Genomic DNA, 23,040 nt, shown 5'->3' on the forward strand with positions numbered 1-23,040 from the left:
TTCTATTTTTCCTATTTATTGTTATCCATTCTATTTTTTGTTTCTTACTTAAAGGATAAAAGACTATATTAAAATGTCCTGTGTAGCACAAATGAAATTGAATAAAGAGAATGCTCTATATGATGTGAAATATTCTATCTGGTGCAATAAAAAAAAAGAAAGATAAATTAAGACCTTAAGAATAAAACTAAAAATGGGAAAATAATAAAAAGTAAAAATAGAAGTTAAGGAAATTTTAGTGGAACTGTATAAAAATTTAATTTATTAGTCCATTGCATCCTATTTAGTGAGTTTCTATTGTAAATGCATTCTACCTTTCTAGGTGTGGTGTTGAAACAGAGTTTACATTCTAGCAGGGAAATAGTTACTAACAACACAAATACATAGCACATTCTTTAACAACAGCTACCATAAATCTTCAAGAAAGTGAAAGTTTGCATCAGATTTTTTAAAACTTCTACATTCCAAAACAATTGGCCATAATGGTAAATCAATCTCTTCAAACTGGATTTACCAACTGATATGACATTTTTTTCTAAAGAGCTTCTTCATGGCGTTAGTCAACTCAGAATTTCTTAGACTGTAGATTAATGGGTTCAACATGGGAGTTATAACTGCATAAAACACACTCAATGATTTGTCAATGGGGAATGTCTTAGCAGGTCTTGCATACACGAAAATACAGGGAACAAAGAAACAGACAACCACAGTGATGTGGGAACCACAGGTCTGGAGGGCTTTCCACCTCCCTTCCTGACTCAGGTTCTTCAGAGAGTGTAGGATGACTCCATAGGAGATGAGTAAGAGCAGAAATAAAATAATGCACATCAGTCCACCATTGGCCAACACTAACATGCCAGTGACATAGGTGTCAGTACAGGCCAGTTTCAATAAGGGGAACATGTCACACGTATAGTGATCAGTGACATTGGGGCCACAGAATGGGAGCCCATAAACGGTGCTAAGTTGAATTACTGAGTGCAGGAAATCTCCAGAACAGGACACGACCAGCAGCACAACACACACCCTCTGTCTCATGATCACCGAATAATTCAAGGGCTTGCAGATGGCCACATAGTGGTCATAGGCCATCACCAGCAGAAGGATGATCTCTGACCCACCAAAAAGGTGCTCAGTAAAAATCTGGATCATACAGGATTAGAAAGATATGATATTTTCCCCAAGGAACAAGTCTGAAATCAATCTGGGGGAAACTGAAGAGGAAAAAACTAGATCTACAAATGATAAACAGGCAAGAAAAAAGTATATCGGTGAGTTCAGGGTTTTACTGACAGTTATAGTCACAACAATGAGCAGGTTTCCCACCACGGTCAAAATGTAGAAGAACAAGAACATAGCAAAAAGGACTTTCTGCTCCTTTGGATTCTGTGTGAGGCCAAGCAGGATAAAGTTGCATTGTTCCTTTGTTTCATTCAGGCTGACCAGGAGCTGAGTTCATGTGTTAAAAGCAGTTCACCTACAAAGCAAGGGGAACAATTTTAAATGCATTATAAGTTTTATCTTTTTCACTCATTCACCTAAGATGTGTATGGAATATCTATTTGTGTCCAATGTTAGTGATGGGTCAGTTTTCATTTCAATACCAAAGAAAGTAAATGTCAAAGAATGTTCAAACTACTGCACAATTACACTAATCTCACACTCTAGGAAAGTCATGCTCAAAATTTTACAAGTCAGGCTTCAACAGTACATGAAACATGAACTTCCAGATGTTCAAGCTGGATTTAGAAAAAGGCAGAGGAATCAGCGATCAAATTCCCAACACCCATTGGATCATCAAAAAAGCAAGAGAGTTTGAGAAAATCATCTACTTCTGCTTTATTGACTACACCAAAGCCTTTGACTGTGTGGATCACAACAAACTGTGAAAAATTTTTCAAGCGATGGGAATAGCAGATCATCTTATCTGCCTCTTGAGAAATCGGTATGGAGGTCAAGAAGCAACAGTTAGAACTGGACATGGAACAACAGAATGGTTCCAAATAGGGAAAAGAGTACATCAGGGCTGTATGTTGTCACCCTGCTTATTTAAATTTTATGCAGAGTACAATATGCAAAATGCCAGGCTAGATGAAGCACAAGCTGGAATCAAGATTGTCAGGAGAAATATCAATAACCTCAGGTACATAGATGACACCACCCTTATGGCAGAAAGTGAAAAAGTATTAAAAAGAGCCTCTTGATGACAGTGAAAGAGGAAAGTGAAAAGTTGGCTTAAAACTCAACATTCAGAAAATTAAAATTGTGCAAGGAGATCCAACCAGTCCATCCTAAAGGAAATGAGTCCTGAATATTCATTGGAAGGACTGATGTTGAAGCTGAAACTCCAATACTTTGGCCACCTGACACAAAGAGCTGACTCATTTGAAAAGACCCTGATGCTGGAAAAGATTGAAGGCAGGAGGAGAAGGGGTTGACAGAGGATGAGATAGTTGGATGGCATCAATGATTCAGTGGACATGAGTTTGAGTAAACTCCTGGAGTTGATGATGGACAGGGAGGCCTGGTGTGCTGCAGTCCATGGGGTTTCACAGAGTTGAACCCAACTGAGCAACTGAACTGAACTGAAGATCATGGCATCGTTTCATCACTTCATGGCAAATAGATGGAGAAGTGATGGAAACAGAGAGACTCTATTTTTCTGGGCTCTAAAATCACTATAGATGGTGACTGCAGCCATGACATTAAAGATGCTTGCTCCTTGGAAGAAAAGCTATAACCTACCTAGACAGCATATTGAAAACATTTGCCAACAAAGGTACATCTAGTCAAAGGCTATATATTTTTTTTCCAGTAGTCATGTATGGATGTGAGAGTTGGACTATAAACAAAGCTGAGTGACAAAGAATTGATGCTTTTGAACTGTGGTGTTGGAGAAGACTCTTGAGAGTCCCTTGGACTGCAGCAAGGAGATCCAACCAGTCAATCTGAAAGGAAATCAGTCCTGAATATTCGTTGTAAGTATTGATGCAGAATATGATTTGGGGAAGATTGAAGGCAGGAGGAGAAAGGGATGGCAGAGGATGAGAATGGTTGGATTACATCACTGATGCAATGGACATAATTTTGAGCAAGCTCCGGGAGAAGGTGATAAACAGGAAAGCCTGGTGTGCTGCAGTCCATGGGGTCACAAAGAGGTGGACACGACAGAGCAATTGAAATGAATTGAACTGAACTGTGTCATAGATAATCTTATCACCAAGTTTATAAGGCTGAGTTCACTACCTTCGGTGATATGATATGGCAAGGAATGAGAAAATTCCAGACCAATATAATAAATACCATTATAATACCATTCAAACAAGCTAAGAGTCACACAAGCTAGGAATATATCAATCAAACTGAATTCAGAGAAACCTGCCTAGAGGAAATAATGCTTTCAGCAAGTTCTAAGGGAAAAATGAACAAGAGAAGACAGGAAGTGAATTCCTTAAAAAGATATAACTTATAAAGTCACGGAGTTTAGTATTTGAGATCATTTAATCTAATTTGCACATCCATTGTGAGTAGCTCAAACTATAAACAGAACATTGTTGTTGTTCAGTAGCTAAGCTGTGCCCAACTCTTTCTGACCCCATGAACTGCAACAAGCCAGGCTTCTCTGTCCATCATTATCTCCCTGAGTTTCTCAAACTCATGTCCATTGAGTCATTGATGCCATCCAACCATTTCATTTTCTGCCGCCCCCTACCTTCTTGCTCTCAATTTGTTCCAGCATCAGAGCCTTTTCCAGTGAGTCATCTCTTTGCATCAGGTAGCCAAAGTATTGGAGCTTCAGCTTCAGCATCAGCCCTTCCAATGAATGTTAGGACTGGTTTCCTTTAGGAATGACTGGTTTGATCTCCTTGCTGTCCAAGGGACTCTCAAGAATCTTCTTAAGCACCACAATTTGGTGCTCAGCCTTCTTTACAGTCCAACTCTCGCATCCATACATGACTACTGGAAAAAGACATAGCTTTGATTATATGGACATTTGTCTTCCAAAAGTGATGCCTCTGCTTTTGAAAACACTGTCTAGGTTTGACATAGCTATTCTTCCAAAGAGCAAGTGTCTTTTAATTACTGTCCTTAATTGTTTCAAATCACATTGAGAATCCTTAAGGTCTTTAGGTGAATATTCCTCTTTTTCTAGACAAATAAATGCTAGAACACTTCAGTGTTTTATCTCAAGCACTTACCTCCCCACTTATTTCTAACCTTGTGTGGAAAACATCTTCAATTTAGGATACCAACAATTGGATGCCAATTTAGTAAATACAAAAATAAATGTTAAAACTTCCACAAAAGGCGTTTCTCATCTCATTAAATTGTACCACCTTCCATGAAGTTGCTCAGATGAAAAACCTCACAATGTTCTTCACTCTCTTATTGTTGTCATATTATTTATTGATCCTTTAAACAAATTCTGCTGTCTCTACTTTCTTTTTTTGGGGGGAGGGAGGGGTGTGTTGCATGCTTTTATTTTATTTTATTTTATTATTTTTTTTTATTCTAGAAAATATAGTAACTGGGTTTTTATTTATTTATTTTTTTCTAATTTTATTTTATTTTTAAACTTTACATAATTGTATTAGTTTTGCCAAATATCAAAATGAATCCGCCACAGGTATACATGTGTTCCCCATCCCGAACCCTCCTCCCTCCTCCCTCCCCATACCATCCCTCTGGGCCGTCCCAGTGCACCAGCCCCAAGCATCCAGCATCGTTCATCAAACCTGGACTGGCAACTCGTTTCCTACATGATATTTTACATGTTTCATTGCCATTCTCCCAAATCTTCCCACCCTCTCCCTCTCCCACAGAGTCCATAAGACTGTTCTATACATCAGTGTCTCTTTTGCTGTCTCGTACACCGGGTTATTGTTACCATCTTTCTAAATTCCATATATATGCGTTAGTATACTGTATTTATGTTTTTCCTTCTGGCTTACTTCACTCTGTATAATAGGCTCCAGTTTCATCCACCTCATTAGAACTGATTCAAATGTATTCTTCTTAATGGCTGAGTAATACTCCATTGTGTATATGTACCACGGCTTGCTTATCCATTCATCTGCTGATGGACATCTAGGTTGCTTCCATGTCTTGGCTATTATAAACAGTGCTGCGATGAACATTGGGGTACACGTGTCTCTTTCCCTTCTGGTTTCCTCAGTGTGTATGCCCAGCGGTGGGATTGCTGGATCATAAGGCAGTTCTATTTCCAGTTTTTTAAGGAATCTCCACACTGTTCTCCATAGTGGCTGTACTAGTTTGCATTCCCACCAACAGTGTAAGAGGGTTCCCTTTTCTCCACACCCTCTCCAGCATTTATTATTTGTAGACTTTTGGATCGCAGCCATTCTGACTGGTGTGAAATGGTACCTCATAGTGGTTTTGATTTGCATTTCTCTGATAATGAGTGATGTTGAGCATCTTTTCATGCGTTTGTTAGCCATCTGTATGTCTTCTTTGGACAAATGTCTATTTAGTTCTTTGGCCCATTTTTTGATTGGGTCGTTTATTTTTCTGGAGTTGAGCTGTAGGAGTTGCTTGTATATTTTTGAGATTAGTTGTTTGTCGGTTGCTTCATTTGCTATTATTTTCTCCCATTCTGAAGGCTGTCTTTTCACCTTGCTAATAGTTTCCTTTGATATGCAGAAGCTTTTAAGGTTAATTAGGCCCCATTTGTTTATTTTTGCTTTTATTTCCAATATACTGGGAGGTGGGTCATAGAGGATCCTGCTGTGATGTATGTCAGAGAGTGTTTTGCCTATGTTCTCCTCTAGGAGTTTTATAGTTTCTGGTCTTACATTTAGATCTTTAATCCATTTTGAGTTTATTTTTGTGTATGGTGTTAGAAAGTGGTCCAGTTTCATTCTTTTACAAGTGGTTGACCAGATTTCCCAGCACCACTTGTTAAAGAGATTGTCTTTAATCCATTGTATATTCTTGCCTCCTTTGTCAAAGATAAGGTGTCCATATGTGCATGGATTTATCTCTGGGCTTTCTATTTTATTCCATTGATCAATATTTCTGTCTTTGTGCAAGTACCATACTGTCTTGATAACTGTGGCTTTGTAGTAGAGCCTGAAGTCAGGTAGGTTGATTCCTCCAGTTCCATTCTTCTTTCTCAAGATCGCTTTGGCTATTCGAGGTTTTTTGTATTTCCATACAAATTGTGAAATTATTTGTTCTAGCTCTGTGAAGAATACTGTTGGTAGCTTGATAGGGATTGCGTTGAATCTATAAATTGCTTTGGGTAGTATACTCATTTTCACTATATTGATTCTTCCAATCCATGAACATGGTATATTTCTCCATCTATTAGTGTCCTCTTTGATTTCTTTCACCAGTGTTTTATAGTTTTCTATATATAGGTCTTTAGTTTCTTTAGGTAGATAAATTCCTAAGTATTTTATTCTTTCCGTTGCAATGGTGAATGGAATTGTTTCCTTAATTTCTCTTTCTGTTTTCTCATTATTAGTGTATAGGAATGCAAGGGATTTCTGTGTGTTGATTTTATATCCTGCAACTTTACTATAGTCATTGATTATTTCTAGTAATTTTCTGGTGGAATCTTTAGGGTTTTCTATGTAGAGGATCATGTCATCTGCAAATAGTGAGAGTTTTACTTCTTCTTTTCCAATTTGGATTCCTTTTATTTCTTTTTCTGCTCTGATTGCTGTGGCAAAAACTTCCAAAACTCTGTTGAACAGTAATGGTGAAAGTGGGCACCCTTGTCTTGTTCCTGACTTTAGAGGAAATGCTTTCAATTTTTCACCATTGAGGATAATGTTTGCTGTGGGTTTGTCATATATAGCTTTTATTATGTTGAGGTATGTTCCTTCTATTCCTGCTTTCTGGAGAGTTTTTATCATAAATGGATGTTGAATTTTGTCAAAGGCTTTCTCTGCATCTATTGAGATAATCATATGGCTTTTATTTTTCAATTTGTTAATGTGGTGTATTACATTGATTGATTTGCGGATATTGAAGAATCCTTGCATCCCTGGGATAAAGCCCACTTGGTCATGGTGTATGATCTTTTTAATGTATTGTTGGATTCTGATTGCTAGAATTTTGTTTAGGATTTTTGCATCTATGTTCATCAGTGATATTGGCCTGTAATTTTCTTTTTTTGTGGCATCTTTGTCAGGTTTTGGTATTAGGGTGATGGTGGCCTCATAGAATGAGTTTGGAAGTTTACCTTCCTCTGCAATTTTCTGGAAGAGTTTGAGCATGATAGGTGTTAGCTCTGCTCTAAATTTTTGGTAGAATTCAACTGTGAAGCCGTCTGGACCGGGGCTTTTGTTTGCTGGAAGATTTTTGATTATAGTTTCAATTTCCATACTTGTGATGGGTCTGTTAAGATTTTCTATTTCTTCCTGGTCAAGTTTTGGAAAGTTGTACTTTTCTAAGAATTTGTCCATTTCTTCCACGTTGTCCATTTTATTGGCATATAATTGTTGATAGTAGTCTCTTATGATCCTTTGTATTTCTGTGTTGTCTGTTGTGATCTCTCCATTTTCGTTTCTAATTTTGTTGATTTGATTTTTCTCCCTTTGTTTCTTGATGAGTCTGGCTAATGGTTTGTCAATTTTATTTATCCTTTCAAAGAACCAGCTTTTGGCTTTGTTGATTTTTGCTATGGTCTCTTTTGTTTCTTTTGCATTTATTTCTGCTCTAATGTTTAAGATTTCTTTCCTTCTACTAACCCTGGGGTTCTTCATTTCTTCCTTTTCTAGTTGCTTTAGGTGTAGAGTTAGGTTATTTATTTGACTTGTTTCTTGTTTCTTGAAGTGTGCCTGTATTGCTATGAACTTTCCCCTTAGGACTGCTTTTACCGTGTCCCACAGGTTTTGGGTTGTTGTGTTTTCATTTTCATTCGTTTCTATGCAAATTTTGATTTCTTTTTTGATTTCTTCTGTGATTTGTTGGTTATTCAGCAGCGTGTTGTTCAGCCTCCAGATGTTGGAATTTTTAATAGTTTTTCTCCTGTAATTGAGATCTAATCTTACTGCACTGTGGTCAGAAAAAATGCTTGGAATGATTTCTATTTTTTTGAATTTACCAAGGCTAGCTTTACGGCCCAGGATGTGATCTATCCTGGAGAACGTTCCATGCGCAGTTGAGAAAAAGGTGAAATTCATTGTTTTGGGATGAAATGTCCTATAGATATCAATTAGGTCTAACTGGTCTATTGTATCGTTTAAAGTTTGTGTTTCCTTGTTAATTTTCTGTTTAGTTGATATATCCATAGGTGTAAGTGGGGTATTAAAGTCTCCCACTATTATTGTGTTATTGTTAATTTCTCCTTTCATACTTGTTAGCATTTGTCTTACGTACTGTGGTGCTCCCGTGTTGGGTGCATATATATTTATAATTGTTATATCTTCTTCTTGGATTGATCCTTTGATCATTATGTAGTGACCTTCTTTGTCTCTTTTCACAGCCTTTGTTTTAAAGTCTATTTTATCTGATATGAGTATTGCTGCTCCTGCTTTCTTTTGGTCCCTATTTGCATGGAAAATCTTTTTCCAGCCCTTCACTTTCAGTCTGTATGTGTCCCCTGTTTTGAGGTGGGTCTCTTGTAGACAACATACGTAGGGGTCTTGTTTTTGTATCCATTCAGCCAGTCTTTGTCTTTTGGTTGGGGCATTCAACCCATTTACATTTAAGGTAATTACTGATAAGTATGATCCCGTTGCCATTTACTTTATTGTTTTGGGTTCGAGTTTATACACCGTTTTTGTGTTTCCTGTCTAGAGAATATCCTTTAGTATTTGTTGGAGAGCTGGTTTGGTGGTGCAGAATTCTCTCAGCTTTTGCTTGTCTGAAAAGTTTTTGATTTCGCATTCATACTTGAATGAGATCCTTGCTGGGTACAATAATCTGGGCTGTAGTTTATTTTCTTTCATCATTTTAAGTATGTCTTGCCATTCCCTCCTGGCTTGAAGAGTTTCTATTGAAAGATCAGCTGTTATCCTTATGGGAATTCCCTTGTGTGTTATTTGTTGTTTTTCCCTTGCTGCTTTTAATATTTGTTCTTTGTGTTTGATCTTTGTTAATTTGATTAATATGTGTCTTGGGGTGTTTCTCCTTGGGTTTATCCTGTTTGGGACTCTCTGGGTTTCTTGGACTTGGGTGATTATTTCCTTCCCCATTTTAGGGAAGTTTTCCACTATTATCTCCTCAAGTATTTTCTCATAGTCTTTCTTTCTGTCTTCTTCTTCTGGAACCCCTATGATTCTAATGTTGTAGCGTTTAATATTGTCCTGGAGGTCTCTGAGATTGTCCTCATTTCTTTTAATTCGTTTTTCTTTTATCCTCTCTGATTCATTTATTTCTACCATTCTATCTTCTAATTCACTAATCCTGTCTTCTGCCTCTGTTATTCTACTATTTGTTGCCTCCAGAGTGTTTTTAATTTCATTTATTGCATTATTCATTATATATTGACTCTTTTTTATTTCTTCTAGGTCCTTGTTAAACCTTTCTTGCATCTTCTCAATCCTTGTCTCCAGGCTATTTATCTGTGATTCCATTTTAATTTCAAGATTTTGGATCAATTTCACTATCATTATTCGGAATTCTTTATCAGGTAGATTCCCTATCTCTTCCTCTTTTGTTTGGTTTAGTGGGCATTTATCATGTGCCTTTATCTGCTGAGTATTCCTCTGTCTCTTCATCTTGTTTAAATTGCTGAGTTTGGGGTGTCCTTTCTGTATTCTGGCAGTTTGTGGAGTTCTCTTTATTGTGGCGTTTCCTCACTCTGTGTGGGTTTGTACAGGTGGCTTGTCAAGGTTTCCTGGTTAGGGAAGCTTGTGTCGGTGTTCTGGTGGGTGGAGCTGTATTTCTTCTCTCTCCTTTCGAAGAGTTGGGTTGCTTTTCTGGGTGCCTGATGTCCTCTGCCGGCATTCAGAAGTTGTTTTGTGGAATTTACTTGACGTTTAAATGCTCTTATGATGAATTTGTGGGGGAGAAAGTGTTCTCCCCGTCCTACGCCTCCGCCATCTTGGCTCCTCCCTCTTATTTTTTTTTTAAACTTTACAATATTGTATTAGTTTTGCCAAATCTACTTTCAAAATATATCACAAATTTGATCGTTTCCTAACTGCCCCACTCCTGCTTTTTTCTCTGTGCAAAGAAATAGCCTTCTGCCCACATTTTTCAACTTTTATTTTAATCTCAAAATCTTGTTCTCCTAAAGCAGCCCATATGATCCTCTTTAATTTTCTTCTGATTATATCACTCTATTTCTTTTTTTCTTTTTTAAGTGGTAAAGATATATAGCTTGATGGATTTTTTAATATAAATTTATCTATTTTAATTGGAGGCTAATTACTTTACAATATTGTATTGGTTTTACCATACATCAACATGGATCCACCATGGGTGTACATGTGTTCCCCATCCTGAACCCCCCTCCCACCTCCCTGCCCATTCCATCCCTCTCGGTCATCCCAGTGCACCAGCCCCAAGCATCCTGTATCCTGCATTGAACCTGGACTGGCGATTCATTTCTTATATGATATTATACATGTTTCAATGCCATTCTCCCAAATCATCCCCCCCCGCCCCTCCCACAGAGTCCAAAAGACTGTTCTATACATCTGTGTCTCTTTTGCTCTCTTGCATACAGGGTTATCATTACCATCTTTGTAAAGTCCCTATATATTCGTTAGTGTACTGTTGGAGAAGAAATGGCAACCCACTCCAGTATTCTTGCCTGGAGAATCCCAGGGATGGGGGAGCCTGGTGGGCTGCCATCTATGGGGTTGCACAGAGTCGGACACGACTGAAGTAACTTAGCGGCGTACTGTATTGGTGTTTTTCTTTCTGGCTTACTTCACTCTGTGTAATTTGCTCCTGTTTCATCCACCTCATTAGAACTGATTCGAATGTGTTCTTTTTAATGGCTGAGTAGTACTCCATTGTGTATATGTACCACTGCTTTCTTATCCATTCGTCTGCTGATGGACATCTAGGTTGCTTCCATGTCCTGGCTATTATAAACAGTGTTGTGATGAACATTGGGGTACACATGTCTCTTTCAATTCTGGTTTCCTCGGTGTGTATGCCCAGCAGTGGGATTGCTGGGTCATATGGCAGTTCTATTTCCAGTTTTTTAAGGAATCTCCACACTGTTCTCCATAGTGGCTGTACTAGTTTGCATTCCCACCAACAGTGTAAGAGGGTTCCCTTTTCTCCACACCCTCTCCAGCATATATCACTCCATTTTTTAAAACTACTACAGTGGACTGCAATCATGCCTTCACAATTCAGTATGTCACGGTAAATTTAGGTATCAAGATATGCAGTCCCCATTTCACAGTTGAAGAAACTAAGGCTCAGAACATTTAATTAATTTTCCTACATTTTAAGTGACAAAACTAGAATTTAATCTAAATTTGATTTATTTCAAAGAAATGTAATTTCTTACGAAATAAATTCACACATTGGTAAAGCCTGCTTTTCACTATTTTCTTTTAGTCTTACCTTCTGGAGGCTTGTTCACAAAATGAAGGAAGACAACTTAACTCACTCATAGGAACCTGAAATTCCTCTTTCATCCAGTTTGATACTGGAAGGCAAAAGACTGCATCATTACTTGAGATTGTATTTTATTTCATTTGACAGTCTGTCCATTTTCTCCATAGAGTTTTCTAATTATTCAGAAGATTGTTTTCATTTGCACTGTAATAAAAAAAAAAAATTCCATGGTGCATACACATACACAATTTACCAGGTAGAAATCATTTATCAAAAAGACAAGCAAACCTTTTGTTGATATAGGAAGATAGCAACTAGGCATTTGCAGATAAATTGTCTCTAGTAACTTCTTTTCCTACTAACATTAAAATATAAAAATGACATTTAATTGTTTGGTCCTTCTCATTATATCATGTTGTAGAGCCAGACTCACTAACTTGGGGTTTCGAGAGTAATTTTTCTGCTTTTTGTCTTTTAATGTAATGCTTGAAGCCTGACAAAAGAACTAGTGAAATATTTTTATCAGTTCTTAAAAGAATAGCATCTTTTCCCTGATATTGACAGAATCACTGAATGTTTTATTCCTTCTAACCACATTTATCATTACATCTTGGTATTGGATTGCGTCCAAGACTAATTCTTGCTTAATTAAATACACTGGGATTTTCCATAAAACATTACAGTATGTGTACATGTAAAGATATCAACTCCAAACATAATTAGGATAATAAAGTGTAACATAGAGCTACAAAAAAAGTAGCTTTAAAACCATTATGAAGTTATTGCAACTCAAGAATGAAATATCTATTTCACTTATGATAATATACATGTTTCAGTGCTATTCTCTCAAATTATCCCACCATTGTCTTCTCCCACAGAGTCCAAAAGTCTGTTCTTTATATCTGTGTCTCTTTTGCTGTCTCGCATATAGAGTCATCATTACCATCTGTCTAAATTCTATATATTTGTGTTAATGTACTGTATTGGTGTTTTTATTTCTGACTTACTTCACTCTGTATAATAGGCTCCAGTTTCATCCACCTTATTAGAACTGATTCAAATACATTCTTTTTAATAGCTGAGTAATATTCCATTGTGTATATGTACCACAGCTTTCTTATCCATTTGTCTGCTGATGGACATCTAGGTTGCTTCCATGTCCTGGTTATTGTAAACAGTGCTGTGATGAACATTGGGGTACACATAAAATAGATCACCAGTCCAGGTTCAATGCATGAGACAGGGTGCTCAGGGCTGGTGCACTGGGATGACCCAGAGGGATGGGATGGGAAAGGAGGTGCAAGTGGGGTTCAAGATGGGGAACACGTATACACCCATGGCTGATTCATGTCAGTGTATGGCAAAAACTACTACAATGTTGTAAAATAATTAGCCTCCAATTAAAATAAATAAATTAAATTTTTAAAAAAGTATAAAATATCAGCCCAGTCATTTTGATTCAGTTCAACTTATTAGACAGGTATTTACTGATATGCCACAGCAAATTTTTCTTTCTTTTTATTCAGTACTGAATTATTCAGTCTTGAAGTATGGGTAGATAGATAAAAATTCACCACCAATTTAGATGAAATAATTAACTATCCATTTAATTACTAATTTTAAACTAAAGTTAGCCTATTTAATGCCAAGAACTGTACTAAGGACACAGCAATTAATAAAACAGGAAAAAAATTACACAAAAATTCCTTCCTACACAGATCTCATATTCTTATGATAAAGTCAAACAAGAAAAGATAATATCTATTTCCAGTTTTTTAAGGAATCTCCACACTGTTCTCCATAGTGGCTGTACTAGTTTGCATTCCCACCAACAGTGTAAGAGGGTTCCCTTTTCTCCACACCCTCTCCAGCATTTATTATTTGTAGACTTTTGGATCGCAGCCATTCTGACTGGTGTGAAATGGTACCTCATAGTGGTTTTGATTTGCATTTCTCTGATAATGAGTGATGTTGAGCATCTTTTCATGTGTTTGTTAGCCATCTGTATGTCTTTTTTGGAGAAATGTCTATTTAGTTCTTTGGCCCATTTTTTGATTGGGTCGTTTATTTTTCTGGAGTTGAGCTGTAGGAGTTGCTTGTATATTTTTGAGATTAGTTGTTTGTCGGTTGCTTCATTTGCTATTATTTTCTCCCATTCTGAAGACTGTCTTTTCACCTTGCTAATAGTTTCCTTTGATGTGCAGAAGCTTTTAAGGTTAATTAGGTCCCATTTGTTTATTTTTGCTTTTATTTCCAATATTCTGGGAGGTGGGTCATAGAGGATCCTGCTGTGATGTATGTCGGAGAGTGTTTTGCCTATGTTCTCCTCTAGGAGTTTTATAGTTTCTGGTCTTACGTTTAGATCTTTAATCCATTTTGAGTTTATTTTTGTGTATGGTGTTAGAAAGTGGTCCAGTTTCATTCTTTTACAAGTGGTTGACCAGATTTCCCAGCACCACTTGTTAAAGAGATTGTCTTTAATCCATTGTATATTCTTGCCTCCTTTGTCGAAGATAAGGTGTCCATATGTGCGTGGATTTATCTCTGGGCTTTCTATTTTATTCCATTGATCAATATTTCTGTCTTTGTGCCAGTACCATACTGTCTTGATAACTGTGGCTTTGTAGTAGAGCCTGAAGTCAGGTAAGTTGATTCCTCCAGTTCCATTCTTCTTTCTCAAGATCGCTTTGGCTATTCGAGGTTTTTTGTATTTCCATACAAATTGTGAAATTATTTGTTCTAGCTCTGTGAAGAATACTGTTGTTAGCTTGATAGGGATTGCGTTGAATCTATAAATTGCTTTGGGTAGTATACTCATTTTCACTATATTGATTCTTCCAATCCATGAACATGGTATATTTCTCCATCTATTAGTGTCCTCTTTGATTTCTTTCACCAGTGTTTTATAGTTTTCTATATATAGGTCTTTAGTTTCTTTAGGTAGATATATTCCTAAGTATTTTATTCTTTCCGTTGCAATGGTGAATGGAATTGTTTCCTTAATTTCTCTTTCTGTTTTCTCATTATTAGTGTATAGGAATGCAAGGGATTTCTGTGTGTTGATTTTATATCCTGCAACTTTACTGTAGTCATTGATTATTTCTAGTAATTTTCTGGTGGACTCTTTAGGGTTTTCTATGTAGAGGATCATGTCATCTGCAAATAGCTGCCTTATGATCCAGCAATCCCACTGCTGGGCATACACACTGAGGAAACCAGAAGGGAAAGAGACACGTGTACCCCAATGTTCATCGCAGCACTGTTTATAATAGCCAAGACGTGGAAGCAACCTAGATGTCCATCAGCAGATGAATGGATAAGAAAGCTGTGGTACATATACACAATGGAGTATTACTCAGCCATTAAAAAGAATACATTTGAATCAGTTCTAATGAGGTGGATGAAACTGGAGCCTATTATACAGAGTGAAGTAAGCCAGAAGGAAAAACATAAATACAGTATACTAACGCATATATATGGAATTTAGAAAGATGGTAACAATAACCCGGTGTACGAGACAGCAAAAGAGACACTGATGTATAGAACAGTCTTATGGACTCTGTGGGAGAGGGAGAGGGTGGGAAGATGTGGGAGAATGGCAGTGAAACATGTAAAATATCATGTAGGAAACGAGTTGCCAGTCCAGGTTCGATGCATGATGCTGGATGCTTGGGGCTGGTGCACTGGGACGGCCCAGAGGGATGGTATGGGGAGGGAGGAGGGAGGAGGGTTCGGGATGGGGAACACATGTATACCTGTGGCGGATTCATTTTGATATTTGGCAAAACTAATACAATTATGTAAAGTTTAAAAATAAAATAAAATTGGAAGAATAAAAAAAAAAAAAAAAAAGAAAAGATAATATCTAAAAAAGCAAGTGTAGTCTTATTAACTATCAATAAGACACAAACAGAGCACTGTGACAGAAACAAGGAAAATTCTACTATGGATAATGTAATCGAAAAAGCCTTTCCTAACATGTGATGTTTAACATAGATTAAAAATTGAAAGTGGCTACCATGGCACACACTATTGCAGACAGTTAAATTATGCAAAATTTAGTTCATTAAATAAAACCTATGTTCAGAGATGACACTGTGGGTGCGTGGATGCTAAGTCGCTTCAGTCTTGTCTGATCCTTTGCCATCCTATGGACTGTAGCCCATCAGTCTCCTCTGTCCCTGGAGATTTTCCAGGCAAGAATACTGGAGTGGGTTACCTTGTCCTCTTCCCTGGGATCTTCCTGACCCAAGAATTGAACCCACCTCTCATGTCTCCTGCATTGCAGCAAGTTCTTTAGTGATATCACCATCTGGGAAGCCCCAGAAATAGTATTATATACATGTACAAAACTTGAAAAACATCAAAGGAATTATTTTTTGCCCTACAATAGGAAAAAAAAAAAGTAGTTCCTGTGTGCATTCTTGTCCTGGTCCTAATTTTTCTAGGAAAACTTTCAATCTTTCAATGGTGAATGTGATACAAGCTGTGGATCTGTCACATACAGACTTTAGTATGCTTAGATGAAATACTTCTGATTTTCCCAGGTGGCTCAGTGGTAAAGAATCCTCCTGCAATGCAGGAAATGCTGGCTCAGTCCCTGGGTCAGGAAGAACTCCTGGAGGAGGAAATGGCAACCCACTCCCGTATTCTTGCCTGGACAATCCTATGGGCAGTGGTGCGTGGCGGGCTATAGTCCATGACCTCACAAAGAGTCAGACACAAATGAGCATGCACATACAATCCTTCTATACTCATAATTTTGTGAGGTATTTTTTTAATCACAAAAGAATATTTGATTGCTATATTCTCAGCCATCTAAATTAAGAAAATTCCATTTACAACAGCTTCCAGAAGAATAAAAAAATATTTTATTATTACTTTTTATAATACTTTATAATGCTTTTTATAATAATTAAAAAACTTAAGCAAGGAAGCAAAAGCTTTTTATGATGAAAACTGAAAAATGCTGCTGAAAGATATTACAGAAGGCACACATTGACAGAAAACATTCATGAATTGGAATATTGAGGCATCAATACTACCAAAATGGATCTACACAACCAATTCAATCCCTTTTAAAATTCCAAAAATGTTGTTTAAAGAAATAAAAATCCATGTTGATATTTATGTGAAATCTCAAGAGAATCCAAATATCCAGGCAAAAAGAACAAATTTGAGGGTTTCCTATTACTGGTTCTAAAACATACTACAAAATGATGGTAATCAAGGCAGTGTGGGTCTGACATAAAGACCGACACATAGGAAGTGGCTAACACAGCAGCTTAGAAAGACCCTGAGTTCACTTCCTCCCATGGGGACACCAAAATTACAACCATTTGCAGAGATACTACTGATGAGATCAACTCGAAGACTAGCAGAAAAGTTCCTGTATGACAAAAGGGTAGGAATACTCAAGAGAAGACACAGAATAGTCAAGACCCTTACTCCCAAGTGGGTGGCCCACAAATGGGAGGGTAACTGCAATTGTTGAGATTCTACCTAAGAAATCAGGGGTCCAAGATCTACATCTAGCTCCAAAGACAATAAGTCCTGCGCCAGGATGACTAACCTCCAAAATATTAAAGCACTCTCAATCCAAATGAAATATTAAATGGTATTTCAATATATTAGCATTAATAACATTTGGAAAACTGAAACAGTGTGTTTACCTTTCACAAAAGCATCTAGAAATACAAATACTTTAAACTATGAGAAAAGCCCTGCAGGAAAAATACAAGTCTTTTCAAAACTCCTAAGTAGATATATATCATGTTCAGGAATTAGAAAACTCAGTTATGGTAAAAAGCTATTCATTCTTAGGCCATCTATAGACTCAACTCAATCATAGTAAAAACTCAGATCCTGACTTTTAGAGATGTGGACGATTGTGTTTCCCAGAAATGAATACAACAGTATCTCCCATCCCACGTGATCTTCCACAATGTGACTGCCACTTTACCATTAAACAATGTCATCTATTTCTCCACCACCTCACATCTGGATAGGACATGTGATTACTTTAAGCAACAGAGGATGCTGAAAATGTGAGTAAGCTAGTTTTGGAAATAGCTCTTAACTGGCATTACTTTCTCCTCAGTAGACTTTCTTCTAATTTATTCCCCTGGATTCCCTGAACCCTGTGTCAAAAGTCTGATGTTCTATGGAAGAGAACTTGCTGACCTGCATCTAAATGGATAGGGGGAGGAACCACATGGGTCCCTTCCATCCATCACTTCCAAGATACCACACATGTGAATTAAATTGTCTTGGGTCCTACAGGACATCCCATTATGAGCTGAATAACACTGAGTGACTTCAATCCATGCCGACTAAAGCAGAAGAAATACCCAGCCAATATCTGCCTGAATTGCCAGCCCACAAATTTTGAGATAAATAAAATGATTGTTTTAAGTAAAAAAAGAATGTAGAGTCTCATGTGTGTAGCCAAAGATAATCAGAGCAAAAAGGGGAAGCTGGAAATGTAATGCTTCCATAACAAAAATGTAAAGCATATGGCATTGTCTTTGGTACCAGGTCACTGATGGCAGCTGGAAGGGCTTTGAAGAATCTGTTTGTAATTAAAGGCTTTAAGAGTTTGTAATTAAAGGCTTAAAAGGAACTGTTATCTTGTCCTGGAAAAGTTTGACAATATCATCACCCATAGTAACTAGAAAAAAAGAAAATATACTTGAGTGAATACATATTTTGATTAAGATAGCCAATTACACATATAAAATCTGAAATCCAGGGATACTTGGTCACACAGTCCATTACTGTCTGAACTGTATTTCAAAACCATGTCTCATGTCTCCTGATCTCTACTTCAGGTTTCTCTCCATCTTATCACAGAACTACTCATCTTAAGACTGGCCAGTGTTAATTATTTTTAATAAAACCTGACATGTTTACAAAAAAAAAAAGATAGGCAATTAGAGTATTGAAAGCTCCACTTGTTTCTTTTATCAGGGTATACTGTGACAAATGGGCTTCCCAGGTGGCTCACCGGTAAAAAAAAAAATCCACCTGCCAATGCAGGAGATTCAGGTTCTTTTCCTAGGTTGGGAAGATGCCCTGGAGGAGGAAATGGCAACCCACTCCAGTATTCTTGCCTTAAGAACCTGAAGAGGTGCCTGGAGTGTTCTTGGGTCGTAAAGAGCGGAACTTGATTGAGTATGCACGCACACTGTGATAAATAATGGATAAACATGATGCGTCAAAAAAGTCACCGTTGAGTTTTCAAGCAGAATTCAGGAAAATCATAAGAGCCTGAACTTACTGTTTCCTGTAAATGAAACTGGTTCACATTCCCAGCAGATCCACAGAGCAAAATTCTCTCAGAGTTAGAAATGGCATCATAATAACTGTGATCTCAATGTTACAGATGTAAGACCCTTTGTTAAGACTTCAGGAAGATTTAAGGTGTGTCTAATAAATCCATGAACTACACAAAAGTATTTCTAATAAGCTTAAGGATTTATCCCACTACACACAGTTGGTGGTGGTGGTCTGTCGCTAAGTCGTGTCTGACTCTGGACTGCAGCACTGCCAGGATTCCCTGCCCTTCACTATCTCCCAGAGTTTCTCAATTCATACACACAGACTTTAATTCAAATGGGAGAAGGGCTATTCTCAAGATATTTGTGGATCTGATCCTTGTATAATGAAGTAAACTCCAACTTAAAAAGAAAGATGGAGAAAGGTTTACAAAACTTTTAAGAGGACTTCAGTAAAAGAAGCACCATAGCTTTCCTTTGTGAACAACAATATCTATTATGGTTATCTTGCTCTCTCCAAAATAAAGTGTGTGAAGGTACATGAAAGAAATTGCGCAACTATATTTCATAGACCTTCCTTTTTTGTTTCATTAGATGCAATTGACATATAACATTGTATAAGTTTAAGGAATACACAATGATAATTTGATATACATATATATTGTGAAAAGATTACCACAATAAAGTTAGTTAACATATTCATCACCTCACATAATTATAATCTCTGTGTGTGAGGTAAGAACACTTAACAACTATTTTCTTAGCAATTTTCAGTATATATTAACAATATTGTTAGCTGGTGTCACCATACAGAAATTCTTCATGTTATAAGTGTAAGTATGTACCATTTAAACAACAGCCAATTTCCCCTAATCACTAGCCCTTGGCAATCAACATTCTACTCTATGCTTCTCAGCTTTGTTTTAAATTCCACCTAAAACTGAAGTCATATAGTATCGATATTTGTCTTTCTATTTCTGTTTATTTCACTTAGCAAATGCTCTCAAAATCCCTCCATATTGTCAGGAATAACAGGCTTTCCTTTTTTATATTGCTGAATGATATTCATATGTCTTCTTCATCCGTATTTCTTTATCCATTCATTAATGGACATTTGAGTTGTTCCTGTGTCCCACCTATTCTACACAATGGTTCAATAAACACTGGAGTATGAATAGCTGTTCAGGTTTTTTATTTCATATAATGGATGTATATACACAAGTGGGATTCCTGAATCATAATGGTAGTTTTATTTTTGTTTTTGTGAAACTTCTGTAATGTTTTCCTTAGTGGTGTAACACATTTATATTCCCACCATCAGTGTAGTATGGGTCCTTTATCTCTATATTCCACAAACATATATAAACTTTTATATATCCATATAGCCATCCTAACAGGTATGAGATTATATATCATTTTTGTTATGGTTTGCATTTCCCTGATGATTCGTGATGTGAACACTTGAGCACCTTCTTATGCTACTGTTAGCAATTTCTATGCCTTCTTTGGAAAAATACCTATACAAGTTCTTCATCTATTTTTTAAATTGGGTTATCTGATATTTGCTATCAAGTGCTAGAAGTTCCTTATAATTTTAGACATTAACTGCTTATGAGATACATGTTTTGCTAATATTTTTCCCATTCCATAAGTTACCTTTGCATTTCATCATTTCCATTTATGTGAAGAGTTGTCTGGATTAAGTACCTGAAATTAAATACCTGGATTTTAGACTGATGTCAAAATGGGATGAAGCTTAACTAACCTGATAGCTTCTGCCTCCTCCCTCTGGAAGCCCTGAGCTCGCATTATACAAGTCTGACAACATCACCAGACAGACACTGTCAACATAGTCCTGTATGTACATGGAGAAGAGACCAGAAGGTCCTGGGCTTCCATTCATCCCTGCCAAGGCAGCATTCATATAAGTGAAATCATCTTGGACCTTCCTGAAAGCCCAGAAATCACCTGAATAGCAGAAAGTGACTTCAGTCCATGTCACATAAAACAGAACAATTGTTCATCAAGATTCTATCTAAATTCATATATGTTCAGATACAGACCTGTGTATGGTAAATTTTAGCCCTGTGTATAGAAAGATACAGGCCTGTATATGATCAAACATAGTTGTGCATGACAAGATACAGTCCTGTATGTGTAGATGGATACAATCTACGTGTGATCAATAAATACATTTGCATATGCTTATACAAATGCATTCATGTCAGTAGTCAGATACTGATCCATGTGTTTTCAGATCCATATGTTCATATATACATACACACATGCGAATGGACAGAAGCCCACATATCATTAATAATGTACATACATGTGATCATATATCTTACAGGAAGTTAGATAAGATCTAAATGTGTGATGGGACACATATGTGTATGTTTTGGACTCAGGCCTATGAATATTCACATACAGACATGCACCCATGTCTATGGGGTTATTCTGTAATTCATATCAGAGTAAGAGATTAAGCCCTTTCTGACAAGCTCAGCAAAAATATGAATCAAATGTAAATAAGAGAGGTCTCCTTTTAAATAAGAATACCAAAAACCAAGATTAATGTACATTCTATGGAGAGGAATGAAAATTTTTTAATGAAATATCAATCAATCTTTCACAGTATTTTTTTTTTTTTTCTGGAAGGGAAAAAGATATCAAAAATGTCATTTCCCTAAAAATAAATGTGTAGAGTCATGACATTCTAAATATATCTTTATGAGATGTTTATAAACTTTTCAAAATGACCTTAAAGGTTATGGAGGGTACGGAGGTAGAGGATGAAGAAATACATCAGAATTTAACCTTCTAGATGGCATAAAACCTGACATACTAAATAGAGAACATTCAAATTAACAATTATGTTGACAGATTATGTCACCTGTTTTGGGGAAAATAGTCATAGATATTTCCACATCATGAATGAAATTCTAGCTCAGTTAATTAATAAAATGCTTTGAAAAGTTATTTTAAAAGAAAGGAGGTTAAAATTCATAGGATCAGTGGAAGCAAATGGATTTTTCAAGAGCGATGTGAGTGATGAAATCAAAAAGTGAAAAAAATAACATATTTATATAAACACACTCATTATTACACATAAATACAAAATAAATATTTATAGCAAATGTCCAAGAACAGTAAATATTTGTAGCAAATATATATATATATATATATGTATGCTGCTGCTGCTGCTAAGTTGCTTCAGTCATGTCAGACTCTGTGCGACCCCATAGACAGCAGCCCCCCAGGCTCCCCAGTCCCTGGGATTCTCCAGGCAAGAATACTGGAGTGGGTTGCCATTTCCTTATCCAATGCATGAAAGTGAAAAGTGAAAAGTGAAAGTGAAGTCGCTCAGTCACGTCCAACTCTTAGCGACCCCATGGACTGCAGCCTACCAGGCTCCTCCATCCATGAGATTTTCCAGGCAAGAGTACTGGAGTGGGGTGCCATTGTCTTCTCCATATATATGTATGTATGTGTGTGTGTGTGTATATATATATTTCATGTGTAAAAAGTGAATCAAGATTTTCCAATAAAAATTCTCACTTCAGTAGATCAAGAATTCAAGTAATTGGCAAGTTTGATAGAGTGAATTTTATGTTTCATATATTGTGTAAGGTACAGAAAACACAAAGATAGTTAAGCAACTTTCCCTGTCTTTAGGGAGCATACAGACCAATCAACATAGACCATGAGCAAATATTTGTATCTCATAATTTGAAATAACTATACAAGTTTAAAGAATAGCTAAGTTTCCATCTTTGACCATTTGAACTGCTATTACACAACACCATGGACTGGATGGCTTAAAACAAACAAAAAAAAGGCATTTGTTTTTCACAGTTAAGGTATTCAGAGGTCCAAGTTTGAGATGTTGGCAGATTTCATGTCTGGTGAGGTTCCCTTCTTAGGTCATACAGAACTATCTCTTGCTGTGTCTGCACATGGTAGTAGGATCAAGTGAGATCTCTGACACCTCTTTTGTAAGGTGTCTAATTCATAAGAGTCTCACCTCCAGGATGTAGTCATTTTCCAAAGGTCCACCACCAAATGCCAACATACCTTAAAGCATTTAACTTTATAATTTGGAGAAGAAAGAAATTTTGTCTTTAGAAACATCCAAAAGGGGAAGAATTAGTTGCACAAAGATCAATTCAAATGCTTGACTTTATTTGGTAAATGCTAAAATATTTGGGAAGATTGAGATAATATAAGAAATTCCCAATTTATAATAATAGTAATAAAAATCAGAATA

At 36.7% G+C, this 23,040-nt stretch overlaps 1 pseudogene; it reads right to left on the reverse strand.

Annotated features, from left to right (window-relative positions):
- Positions 1-510: 510 nt before the first annotated feature.
- On the reverse strand, positions 511-22,845 carry LOC139179055 (olfactory receptor 4A47-like; annotated as a pseudogene).
- Positions 22,846-23,040: the final 195 nt, after the last annotated feature.

The sequence above is a fragment of the Bos indicus genome, chromosome 23 (genome assembly GCF_029378745.1).
Source record: "Bos indicus isolate NIAB-ARS_2022 breed Sahiwal x Tharparkar chromosome 23, NIAB-ARS_B.indTharparkar_mat_pri_1.0, whole genome shotgun sequence".
NCBI classification, from domain to species: domain Eukaryota; kingdom Metazoa; phylum Chordata; class Mammalia; order Artiodactyla; family Bovidae; genus Bos; species Bos indicus.